Source organism: Hyla sarda, chromosome 8 (genome assembly GCF_029499605.1).
Source record: "Hyla sarda isolate aHylSar1 chromosome 8, aHylSar1.hap1, whole genome shotgun sequence".
Classification (NCBI taxonomy): domain Eukaryota; kingdom Metazoa; phylum Chordata; class Amphibia; order Anura; family Hylidae; genus Hyla; species Hyla sarda.
Window position 1 is genome coordinate 106540027 of NC_079196.1, and position 14048 is coordinate 106554074.

The window sequence follows — 14048 nt, forward strand, 5'->3', positions numbered from 1 at the left end:
GCTCTGGACGTGTTGTTTGTCTGATCCTGTTCACCCGATTAGAAACATATAAAAAGAATCTCTTTGTAGTGTTGCAGATATAGCCTAGGACTGTTTTACTGTCTGTAAAGAATTTCACAGCGTCTAGGTCTATCTCGTCTCTCACTAGCTCATACAGTTCAACCGCTAGTACAGCTGCACATAACTCTAGACGTGGGATTGTGTGTGCTGGCCTAGGACTTAGCTTGGATTTTCCCATAACAAATCCAACATGGCAGACATTTCCTACATCGCTTACCTTCAAGTAAGCAACGGCACCTATTGCTATAACAGATGCATCTGAAAAGATGTACAGTTCTTTTTTGCAGGCCTGTGACAATGAAAGAGGTACATAACACCTGGATATTTGTAAACATTGTAAGGCTTGTAAAGACTCTGTCCATTGGACCCACTCATGGAGTCTTTCTTGTGGAAGTAAGGCATCCCACTCACTTTCTCCACTTGATAGTTCACGAACTAAGGCCTTACCTTTTAAGGTGACTGGTGCCACAAACCCGAGAGGGTCGTAGAGACTGTTAACAGTGGATAGGATCCCTCTTCTTGTGAATGGCTTTTCTGCTGAAGAAACCTGAAACACAAAACAGTCTTTATCTAGATCCCAGCTTAGGCCTAGACTTTTCTGCAATGGAAGGGTGTCTGTTCCCAGGCAAAGGTCTTTGAGGTCTTTAGCTCTGTCTTCTGCGGTGAAAGCTTCCATGACTTGTTTGCTGTTAGAGGCAATCTTATGTAGTCGCAGATTAGACTCTGCCAGCATTTGTTTTGCTTTGTTGAGAATGTTGACTGCTCCTTCAGGTGTGTTCGCTGAAGCAAGTCCGTCATCTACATAGAAATGTCTCATCACAAAGTGCTTGGCATCTTGACCATAACGTTCTGCACCTTTCTGGGCAGCTTTCCGCATACAATATATGGCAACAGCGGGGGAAGGGCTATTACCAAAAACATGTACTCTCATTCTGTACTCTGTTACCTCTTTATCTATGTCGTTATCCTTGTACCACAGGAAACGCAGGTAGTCTCGATGGTCCTCTCTCACTAGAAAACAATAAAACATCTGTTGCACATCAGCTGTGAAGGCAATAGGCTCCTTCCTGAAGCGTAAGAGGACACCCAGAAGTGTGTTATTTAGGTCTGGGCCACTCAGCAGTACATCATTTAGTGAAATGCCTTCCTGTTGAGCACTGGAATCGAACACAACTCTTATTTGATCTGGCTTGTGTGGATGGTAAACGCCAAACATTGGCAGATACCAGTGTTCTTTACCTTTATCCAGTGATGGTGCTAATTCAGCATGATTATTGTCCAGCATCCTTTTGATAAATTCTGTAAAGTCTTTTTTCACTTCAGGCTTTCTTTGCAAAGTTTTGCGTAGTGTGTTTAAGCGCTTCATGGCTTGCTCTCTGTTACTAGGTAAATAACACCTTGGTTTGCGAAAAGGTAAAGGGGCTACCCAATTGTTGTTCTTATCTTGGAAAGTCTCTTTATCCATGATGTGGAGAAAGGTTTGATCATCTATGGACATTGCTTGTTTGTCATCATCTTTTGTCTTCTGGAACACTGAGTTCCCTAAATTGTCGGTCTTCAGACCACTACTAATATTCCTATCATAACTGGAAGGAGAGCCACAGTATGGTTTTAGGGTTTCTTTAACAACAAAGCTGTTTTGGCATGGACTGAGAAGGGACGTGCATCCATTTGTTAACACAGATGTCTTAGAAGTGTTGACACTGTCAGGCCGATGAGCTGCTCCCAAACAAACTTCTCCTACTATAACCCACCCCAAGTCAAGTCTTTGCGCATAGGGGGCATTAAATGGCCCATTAATTTGTTGGCGTACCTTATGCACCTGTAGAATGTCTCTTCCAAGAAGTAGAAGAATAGAGACGTCTGTCTGGACAGCTGGAATAAGGTGAGATATTGCATTAAGATGAGGATGATGAAGGGCCACTTCTGGTGTAGGGATTTCTGATTTATCATCTGGTATCATATCACACTCTATCAAAGTGGGAAGTGAGAGATGGATCCTCTTGTCAAGAGACTCAATAGTAAAGTCAGTAGCTCTTCTCCCTGAAGTTTCTATCACTCCTGCACATGTCTTTAGGGTGTATGGAACTGCACTTGATGTAATGTTGAAGGCATCAAAAAAGTCTGACCTTGCCAGCGACCTGTTACTTTGTTCATCCAGAACCACATACATCTTTACTGCCTTTTCTCTTTTCCCTGTGGGGTACACTGTTGCTAGGCAGATCTTGGAACATGAGCATGGATTTGTACTGTCACCACAGATTTCAGTGCATTTGGACATTACTGGGATAGCTGATTTATCTTTTTGCTCCCTGCCCTCATCTTTTGGGGTTTCAGTGACCTCTAATGGTTGATGCAAAGTATTGGGGTGCAGAGCTGAGATGTGTCTGTCACTGCCACATTCTGAGCAATTTGCTTGTATTTTGCAGTCTTTAGCTATATGTTTGGTGGATTCACAACACTTGAAGCATATGCCGTTTTGTCTAAGAAAGGCTAACCTTTCCTTGATAGGTTTACTTTTGAACCCTTTGCACTTGTTTAGAGGATGGGGCTTTTTATGAAGTGGGCAAAGTCTGTCAGGGCCTTCAAAGGTGTTTATCTTGTAGCTGCTTGAATCTCCTGGGTCCTCAGAGGGAACTGTTGTCTTGTGGGTGATCACTGAAGTCCTATTGTAGGATCTAGGTGGCTTTTCTGCCTTAGGCAGTTGGCTGCTGGTGATGAAGGAAAAACTGGGATCACACCTCATCTTAGCTTGCTGCTGTACAAACCTAGAAAACACAAAGAAAGGGGGGAAGGGGACACCATGTTCTTCTTTGTATTTAGCTCCAACACTCACCCATTTCTCTTGCAGGTGGTGAGGTAGTTTCTCCACTATAGGCTTAGTACCGTTGGCAGTATCTAAATGTGCAAGTCCCCTTAAATAACCTTCTTCTTTGGCACACTGGACTTCCCAAAGAATATCACCCAGCTCTTGCAGTTTTAAATTGTCTTTGCTGTTTAGCTTAGGGAAAGACTCCAGTCTTTTCATCAGAGCACCTTCAATTGCCTCTGGTGATCCATATCTTTCTTCTAGCCTTTGCCAGGCCATATCGAGTCCTACTGAAGGGTTAAATAGGTGTATCCTGCGCATCCTTCTTGCATGCTCTGCAGACTCAGACCCAAGCCACTTTACCATCAGGTCTAGCGTCTCAGCTGCTGTTAAGTCCAAGTCTTTGACTGCATTCAGAAAAGAAGCCTTCCATGCCCAGTAATTTTTTGGGCAGTCATCAAACTTGAGGAAGCCTGTATTAACCATTTCTTTATGGATAAGATATTTAGTGACGTCTTGCATGCTCTGGTGTTTGGGTTGCTGCGGTGAGGATTCTTCTTTTATCACTCTGGTACTGCCAGCCTCATGGGTTTGTTTTCGTGCGCTCAGGAGTTCTGATGGTTTTGGTTTAAATTCAGCTGACTTTGGATTGTGAAACGGTAATGTTGAGCTGCCACTTGAAATATCTTGGACATACGCCCTAGTGCGTTCTGCAGAGGAAAGCGGTTTCTCGGGCACATCTGGGCCTTCGTGGATAGATTCCATTCCAGACCGCTCAATATCCGCATAAGCTGCTGCTTCTGCTGCTGCAGCAGCGGCTGCACACTGACGTTGAAGAATATGCAACTTTGCTTCCTGTTCAGTTTTTTCTTTTATAATGGCAGCCTCTTTCTCTGATCTTTCCTTCATAATGGCAGCCTCTTTCTCAGTAAATTCTAGCTGAACGCGAGCAGCCTCTGCTTTGGCGTGAGCCCTTGCAAAAAGGGCACTTGCTGATGAAATCTGACTGGACCTTGCTGATCTAGATGAGCGTGAGCGTACATCATTCTGCTGGACACTTGGCGCGCTCTCCCTGCCTTGATGTGTCCCGGGTAGCTGATCTTCAGCATTATACTGACTTCCTGATCTTAGACTCATTCTGTCTGTGCAGCAACTACTATCTCCAGGCTTGTTGTGCTATCACCTTTTCACTGTTCCGCTCTCAAAACACTGACTATGTGTGATTCTAAACGGACAGCTAAACACTTGTTAGAGACTCCAGTAAACAGAAGCCCATGCTTGTATTGTCCACCAGAGGACTCCAACTTTATTTTAGTCTGTGAAACTGCAATACAATACAATAACAACATATCAGTACACATGGAATCATTAGCCTAGCATAAATGACAAATAACTAAGCAGAAAGGCACTTACAGGTGATGATGTCCCAAACCTCATGGGAGAGATAGATACATGCTGCCTGCCCAGTGGAAGAGTGACCTCAAGATGGTGGAAGAGCTTCCTGGAACAAAGGTCACTTCCTGTCTGTATAAACTATCTGTGTAAGTAAAGCTGATATTAACTTCTGCCACTAGATGGCAGTGGTACACTACACAACCTATCATTATAATGCAGTTAACCTAAAAAGGCAGCACAGTATCAGTAGGCAGTGGTACACAAGTGGTAGTAGTAGTAGCCAGCAGATAGCACGCAGTGGTGGACTGGTGATAGTTGTAGTAGCTAGCGGAAAGCAGGCAGTGGTAGACTAGTGTTAGATGTAGTGGCCAGCAGACAGCAGGGTTGGTACAATAGTGCTAGTTGTAGCCAGTGGACAGCAGGCAGTGGTGGGCTGATGATAGTTGTAGTAGCCAGTAGTTAGCAGAAGTGGTGCACTAGTGCTAGTTGTAGCCAGAGGACAGCAGGCAGGGGTGGACTAGTGATACTTGTAACAGGCTTTGTGAAGCAGCTCCATGTGTTTAAGTAGCGCCATAATTCCTAAACCTGGACCATGTTGATGCCTTATTTTTTTTATTTATTTTTTTTTACCATAGGTGCACTGTGCCTGGCTTTCTGCATCTAGTAATATAGAGAAGAATTTCCACTTCAGAATTTCCACTTCAGAATGCAGTACAGACACCACTACCCATATGTGCACCAACTCTGGAAAGCTTTTTTCCTAAGCCTACAGATGCAGCAGTTTCACTGTCACCTGCTCCTGAGCTGAACAGACCAACAGAACTATTTCTGGTACATTTGACAGATGTTCTGGCCCTACTTCGGCTACACTCTTCATCGCTCTTCATCTTCTCTTCGTCTCCACAACTCCTCTCAGTATGGACTTCTGATATCTGGGCTCATTGCGCCCCCTCAACATATCAACCAATCTGCTTTAAAATCTTACCACAATGCCAACCACCACTGGTTGCATTAGTGCTATGCTCGGCCACTGCTTCCACCTAATCACACAACTCCTCATGGCTAATACTATCCTTCTGTTTATCAACCCACTTCTGGAAAATGACAAGGGTAACCAGGACCCACTATGATAATGAACCCTTGGTGAGGATGTATTAAATATAGTACCAACTAGAATACACCAATGAGGTTAAGATAAAACTTAACTTTTATTTAAATCATAATTAAATAACAACGGATATGGTACACACAACTGCGACAAATTAATAGGGAGAGGGATGAGGGGTACAGGTGAAGCCCTAACCTAGAGTCCCTAATACATAGAAAATCTCCTACTTTCTAGGTGTGGAATGGGGAGACGGATAAATGACAAAATTACAATACAATAAAAAGACAAGTGGCAGTTGTATGTACCATATCCGTTGTTATTTAATTATGATTTAAGTAAAAGTTAAGTTTTATCTTAGCCTCATTGGTGGATTCTAGTTGGTACTATATCCTTCTGTTTAGCATTAGGAGGGGGAAGCAGTGACAGAGATGATGGAACAGACAATCTGGGAAGGCCTTTTCCATCGTGCCGTGTAACTGTAGATGATGGGGAATCCACTGAAATATGGCTCAACGCTATACTATCAGAGTCCTTCTCCTCCTGAAATGACCAATAATTAGCCAATCAGTCCACAAAGACTGTATTATCCTTTTAAACAACACAATCCCTGGAAGACATGACCAACTTTTGCTTGATGTTGCTGCTGCTGCTGCTGCTACTACTACCACCTGATGAAGGCAAAAGTTTGTGCCGAAATGTGCTGTCTAGTTGTATGCCAAATAATCTTTTTCATCCTGTGCATTTCCTGTGGTCTTGTTTATACCAGTATCTAGCAGCACCTCTAAGACCTTTTTTTCCTCATACCACTGTTCCATACTACACTGCTCAAAAAAATAAAGGGAACACTAAGATAACACATCCTAGATCTGAATGAGTGAAGCAATCATATGATATACTTTCGTCTTTACATAGTTAAATGTGCTGACAGCAAAATCACAAAAATTATCAATGGAAATCAAATTTATCAACCCATGGAGGTCTGGATATGGAGTCACACTCAAAATCAAAGTGGAAAACCAAACTACAGGCTGATCCAACTTTGATGTAATTGTAACGATGCTGGATGTGGATCCTCTGACCTGTGTGGCAGATGACGCTGGCCGTATCGGGGAGCAGAGTCTAAGGTGCCGCTGGTCTTCACCAGAGCCTGCCGCAAGGCAGGATGGGCTTGCTGTGGCAGGCGACACCCACGTCGCTACCCATGATGCGACTAAACCACACAGGTAGCTGGGCAAAGATGTAGTACAAAAGGATGAGGCAGAGGCGTAGTCGGACTTAGCAGAAGGTCAAGGCAGGTGGCAAAGATGCGTTGTCAAATAACGTAGCGGTAGTGTCAATATACACAGGCAAGACAACAGACAGTAAGGTACGCTTAATCTCAGGCAAGGGGCACTGAAGATCTGGCAGGGAAGAGTGGGAGGTGCAGGAACTTATAGAATAGCCTCAGGTGTAACACATAATTATGGGCATACTGGCCCTTTAAATATCAGAGCTCCAGCGCGTGCACCCTAGGAGACGGGGACACGCGTGGCGGAGCTGAGAAGCAGAGGAGGAGGTAGCAGAGGAGCGTGGTAAGTGACGGGCAGGAATTTGCTTGCGGGTGCGTCCTGCGATGCGAATCCCAGTCCCGCCGGTAGCAGGGGAGAGAGGGACAATGCCCTTGCCGCCAGTGCGTGGGGCCGGAGCGCAAGGTGTTACAGTAATGTCCTTAAAACAAGTCAAAATTAGCCTCAGTAGTGTGTGTGGCCTCTACCTGCCTGTATGACCTCCCTACAAAGCCTGGGCATGCTCCTGATGAGGTGGCGGATGGTCTCCTGAGGGATGTCCTCCCAGACCTGGACTAAAGCATCCGCCAATTTCTGAACAGTCTGTGGTGCAACGTGGTGTTGGTGGATGGAGAGAGACATGATGTCCCAGATGTGCTCAATTGGATTCAGGTCTGGGAAAGGGGCGGGCCAGTCCATAGCATCAATGCCTTCTTCTTGCAGGAACTACTGACACACTTCAGCCGCATGAGGTCTAGCATTGTCTTGCATTAGGAGGAGCTCAGGGCCAACTGCACCAGCATATGGTCTCACAAGGGGTCTGAGGATCTCATCTTGGTATCTAATGGCAGTCAGGCTACCTCTGGCAAGCACATGGAGGAGTGTGCGGCCCCCCAAAGAAATGCCACCCCACACCATTACTGATCCACTGCCAAACCAGTCAAGTTGGAGGATTTTGCAGGCAGCAGAATGTTCTCCACGGCCTTTCCAGACTGTCATGTCTGTCACATGTGCTCAGTGGGAACCCCTTGCACAAAGGGGGAGGTAGTGGTCCTGCTGCTGGGTTGTTGCCCTCCTACTGCCTCCTTTACATCTCCTGATGTACTGGCCTGTCTCCTGCTAGACACTACGCTGACAGACATAGCAAACCTTTTTGTCACAGCTCGCATTGATGTGCCATCCCGAATGAGCTGCACTACCTGAGCCATTTGTGTAGGTTGTACACTCCGTCTCATAATACCTCTAGAGTGAAAGAACTGCCAGCATTCAAAAGTGACCAAAACATCAGCCAGGAAGCATAGGAACTGAGAAGTGGTCTGTGGTTGCCACCTGCAGAACCACTCCTTTATTGGGGGTGTCTTGCTAATTGCCTATAATTTCCACCTGTTGTCTGTTCCATTTGCACAACAGCATGTGAAATTGATTGTCAATAAGTGTTGATTCCTGAGTGGACAGTGGGATTGACTTGGAGTTACAGGGTGTTGTTTAAGTGTTCCCTTTATTTTTTTGAGCAGTGTAGTACCTATAGTGGTGCTGGTACTGCCACAACCTGCTTACTGTCAGAGAACATGGAAGGGGTGCTCTTTTAACTACTCTGTCATTATCTAACTATTCCTTTAGCAGACATGTTTAATTGAAAAATATTTGGAGGTTCTTTTTATGTTTTCACTGAAAAATATTTGTAGGTTATATTTATCTTTTTGGGGTGATTTGTCACTCACCTTCTGGTCAAGTGGTGAAGAAACTGCCAGTCAACTTTCACTCTCAACACTAGAAATGTGGGTTTATGTTAAACCCAGTTGCAAATGCTTTATGTTTGATTAAACCCTGAAAATATAGGTAACTTGGTGTAAAAGGCCTATTCCACATTCACTCTGAATGTTTTTAACCCCTTAAGGACCAGGCGTTTTTCGTTTTTTGCACTTTCATTTTTTCCTCCTTACCTTTAAAAAATCATAACTCTTTCAATTTTGCACCCAAAAATCTGTATTATGGTGCATTTTTTGTGACACAAATTCTACTTTGTAATGAAATCAGTCATTGTACCCAAAAATCTACGGCAAAACGGAAAAAAAATCATTGTGCGACAAAATTGAAAAAAAAATGCCATTTTGTAACTTTTGGGGGCTTCCGTTTCTACGTAGTACATTTTTCGTTACAAATGATACATTTTCTTTATTCTCTAGGACAGTTAAAATGATACCCTACTTGTATAGGTTTGATTTTGTATTACTACTGAAAAAAAATCATATATACATGCAGGAAAATTTATACGTTTAAAATTGTCATTTTCTGAGCCCTATAACTTTTTTATTTTTCCATATTCGGGGGGGGGCTATGAGGACTCATTTTTTGCGCCGTGATCTGAAGTTTTTGTCGGTACCATTTTTGCATTGATCGGACTTGATCGCTTTTAATTAATCTTTTCATGATATAAAAAGTGAACAAAAACACGCTATTTTGGACTTTGGAATTTTTTTGCGCGTACGCCATTGAACGTGCGGTTTAAAAAGCGGTATATTTTTATAATTCGGACATTTCCGCATGCGGCGATACCACATATGTTTATTTTTATTTACACCTTTTTTTTTATTCTTGGAAATGCCAGGTGATTCAAACTTTTATTACGGGAAGGGATCATTGAAAGGGTTAATGATTTTTTTTACACTTTTCTTATGCAATATTATAGCTCCTATAGGGGGCTATAACATTGCATTAACTGATCTTTTACACTGATTGATCCATCTCCATAGGAATGGATCAATCAGTGTTTTCGGCGATTGAATGCTCAAGCCTGGATCTCAGGCTTGAAGCATTCATTCGGCGATCGGGCAGCGCAGGAGAAGGTAAGAAGACCTCCTCCTGTGCTACAGCTGTTCGGGATGCCGCGCTTATACCGCGGCGATCCCGAACAGCTCCCTGAGCTAGCCGGGCACTTTTACTTTCGGTTTTAGCCGTGCGGCTCAGCTTTGAGCGCGCGGCTAAAGGGTTATTAGCGCGTGGCACCGCGATCAGTGCCGCACGCTATTAGAGGCGGGTCCCGGCTTCACTATGACGCCGGGCCCGCCGCGATATGATGCGGGGTTACCATGTAACCTCGCGTTATATCACGGGAGCGGGACTAGGGGCGTAAGTTTACGCCCTTGGTCCTTAACAGGTTAAAGTGCTTTTTTGTACCCAGCTACAGATGCTATATGTTTGATTAACCCCTTCCCGACCTATGACATACCTGTACGTCATGGGTGGCAAGGTGTTCCCGACCCATGACATACAGGTACGTCATGGATATTACTGCCGCTACTCGCGGCACCCCGCAGCGCCCGGAAAGATGGTGGCTATCACTGATAGCCAGCCATCTTACCGTGCGACCACGGGGGGTTTCGTCCCCCACCCCCCCCAGCGATCGCTGCTATCAGCTGGTCAAATCTGACTAGCTGATAGCAGCGTTTCGCTATCAGAATACTTAGCAGCGCGGTGTGTGAGTTCCGATCACGGGGATCGGGACACACACCGCTCTGCTTAGTGCCCCTGACCCGTCCCCCGGCGTCACTTACCCGTCGGAGCGGTGTCCCGAGCGGTCCCGGCGTCCTCCGTGCGGTCCCGACGTCCTCCATGCGGTCCTAGCTGCGCTGCGTCTCGGAGGTGAGTTTCCGGCAGCAGTGCAGCATCTTCATTGGCAGCAGTGAGATCGCCGTAAAGCGATCTCACTTCTGCCTCTGAGAGTTTCAAAACTGCAACTCCCAGCATGCCCAGACAGCCTTTGGCTTTCTGGGCATGCTGGGAGTTGTAGTTTTGCAACATCTGGAGGTCCACAGTTTGGAGACCACTGTATAATGGTCTCCAATCTGTGCTCTTCCAGATGTTGCAAAACTACAAATCTCAGCATGCTCAGTCTGTCCAGGCATGCTGGGAGTTGTAGTTCTCTAACATCTGGAAGAGCACAGATTGGAGACCATTATACAGTGGTCTCCAAACTGTGGACCTCCAGATGTTGCAAAACTACAACTCCCAGCATGCCCAGACTGCCCAGGCATGCTGGAAGTTGTAGTTCAGCAACATCTGATCCTTCAGATATTGCCGAACTACAACTTCCAGCATGCCTTGGCAGTCTGGGCATGCTGGGAGTTGTAGTTTTGCAACATCTGGAGGCACACTAGTTGGGAAACATTGTCCGTTTCCTACCTCAGTGCCTCCAGCTGTTGCAATTGTTGCAAAACTATAACTCCCAGCATGCACTGACAGACCATGCATGCTGGGAGTTGTAGTTTTGCAACAGCTGGAGGCACACTGGTTTGGAAACACTAAGTTTGGTTGCAAAACACTTGAAAGTTTATTACTTAACTTAGTGTTTCCAAACCAGTGTTCCTCCAGCTGTTGCAAAACTACAACTCCCAGCATGCACGGACAGCCAAAGGGCATGCTCGGAGTTTGCAACAGCTGGATGTTTGCCCCCTCCCCCCAATGTGAATGTACAGGGTACACTCACATGGGCGGAGGTTTACAGTGAGTGCTGCAAGTTTGAGATGGCGCAAATTTTGCGCTGCAGCTCAAACTTCCAGCGGCAAACTTGCTGTGAACCTCTGCCCATGTGACTGTACCCTAAAAACACTACACTACACTGACACTAACCTAAAATAAAAAGTAAAAAACACTACATATACACATACCCCTACACAGCCCCCCTCCCCCCAAAAAATGAAAAACGTCTGGTACGCTACTGTTTCCAAAACGGAGCCTCCAGCTTTTGCAAAATAATAACTCCCAGTATTGCCGGACAGCCATTGACTGTCCAGGCATGCTGGGAGTTTTGCAACAGCTGGAGGCACCCTGTTTGGGAATCACTGGCGTAGAATACCCCTATGTCCACCCCTATGCAAATCCCTAATTCAGGCCTCAAATGCGCATGGCGCTCTCTCACTTTGGAGCCCTGTCGTATTTCAGGGCAACAGTTTTGGGACACATATGGGGTATCGCCGTACTCGGGAGAAATTGCCTTACAAATTTTGGGGGGCTTTTTCTTCTTTAACCCCTTATGAAAAGGTGAAGTTGGGGTCTACACCAGCATGTTAGTGTAAAAAAATAAATTTTTTACACTGACATGCTGGTGTTGCCCTATACTTTTCATTTTCACAAGAGGTAAAAGGGAAAAAAGACCCCCATATGTGGGTGCAAAGTGCTCTGAGGGCGCACAACAAGGCCCAGAAGGGAGAGTGCACCATGTACATTTGAGGCGATTTGCACAGGGGTGGCTGATTGTTACAGCAGTTCTGACAAACGCAAAACAATAAATATCCATATGTGACCCCATTTTGGAAACTACACCCCTCACGGAATGTAATAAGGGGTGCAGTGAGCATTTACACCCCACTGGTGTATGACAGATTTTTGGAACAGTGGTCTGTGAAAATGAAAAATAAAATTTTTGATTTGCACAGTCCACCGTTTCAAATATCTGTCAAACGCCAGTGGGGTGTAAATGCTCACTGCACCCCTTATTACATTCCATGAGGGGTATAGTTTCCAAAATGGGGTCACATGTGGGGGGGTCCACTGTTCTGGCACCATAAGGGCTTCCTAAATGGGACATGCCCCCCAAAAACCCTTTCAGAAAAACTCACTCTCCAAAATCCCCTTGTCGCTCCTTCCCTTCTGAGCCCTCTACTGCGCCCGCCGAACACTTTACATACGCATATGAGGTATTTCCTTACTCGAGAGAAATTGGGTTACAAATTTTAGGGTGATTTCTCTCCTTTTACCCCTTGTAAAAATTAAAAAATTGGGTCTACAAGAAAATGCGAGTGTAAAAAATGAAGATTTAGAATTTTCTCCTTCACTTTGCTGCTATTCCTGTGAAACACCTAAAGGGTTAAAACACTTACTGAATGTCATTTTGAATACTTTGGGGGGTGCAGTTTTTATAATGGGGTCATTTATGGGGTATTTCTAATATGAAGATCCTTAAAATCCACTTCCAACCTGAACTGGGCCCTGAAAAATTAAGATTTTGAAAATCTTGAGAAAAATTGGAAAATTGCTGCGGAACTTTGAAGCCCTCTGATGTCTTTCAAAAGTGAAAACTTGTCAACTTTATGATGCAAACACAAAGTAGACATATTGTATATGTGAATCAATATGTAATTTATTTGGAATATCCATTTTCCTTTCAAGCAGAGACTTTCAAAGTTAGAAAAATGCTAAATTTTCAAAATTTTCATGAAATTTTTAGATTTTTTACCAACAAAGGATACAAATATCAGTGAAATTTTACCAATAAAATAAAGTAGAATATGTCACGAAAAAACAATCTCGGAATCAGAATGATAAGTAAAAGCATCCCAGAGTTATTAATGTTTAAAGTGACAGTGGTCAGATTTTCAAAAAATGCCCAGGTCATGAAGGTGAAAATGGGCTGGGTCATGAAGGGGTTAAAGGGGTATTCTGGGCAAAAACATTTTATTCCCTATCCAAAGGATAGGGGACAAGATGTCTAATGGCGGGGGGCCCGCTGCTGACACCCCCCGCGATCTCTCCTTAGAGAGGGGGGGCGTGGATGCCGTCACGTCCCCAGTCCCGGAAACCCGGAGGTTTCCGAAACTGGAGATTCAGCACCCGCATAGAATGCGGCTGCTGCAGGGAGATGGCAGGGGGTCTCAGCAGCGGGCCCCCCGCCATCGGACATCTTGTCCCCTATCCTTTGGATAGGGGATAAAATGTTTTTGCCCGAAATACCCCTTTAAGTCTATAAAATACAGGTAATTTGGCCTAAAATGATTATTACACATTAATTCACTTTTAATGTGGATTTATAATGAGGTCAGCGAATTGACAATTAGCATGTCTGATTTATAGTGTGATACCTTTCTATGTTCTGCAGTCACACTGCTGGGATTTGTAGTGAAGCAACTGGACAGGTCAGCCCACTACACAATGCTTTGCACAATGCTTTGCTCATCTTGTTTTGTGTTGTAGTGTGAAAGCTTTTATGGGCTCATTTTGCAGTCACACTGCTGGGATTTGTGCAACAAGTAGACACAGTAATGCAGGTAACTGGTCACTGAGGTCAGCCCACTGCACAATGATTTGCTCAAATTGCTTTGTATTGTATTTGTGAAGCCTTTCTGAGATCAGTAGTTCCAGAGCGAGTCCCTCTGTACACTGCTCTCTGATCAGCTTGTGACTGCAATGGCTGCAATGTAGGGCATCGGTTGTTATCAGTCTCTTAACCGCTTAACGACAACAAGCGTATATTTACGCTCATGGTCAGCTCTAGTTATGTTACGCTTCATACCCGGCAGGTCCCGGTTGCTATCAGCAGCCACGACCCGTGGCTAATACCGGACATCGCCGATCGGGCCGATGTCCACCAAAGTTGATTACGGCGTCTAAAACGGGAGAAAAGCGTTGCTGACTA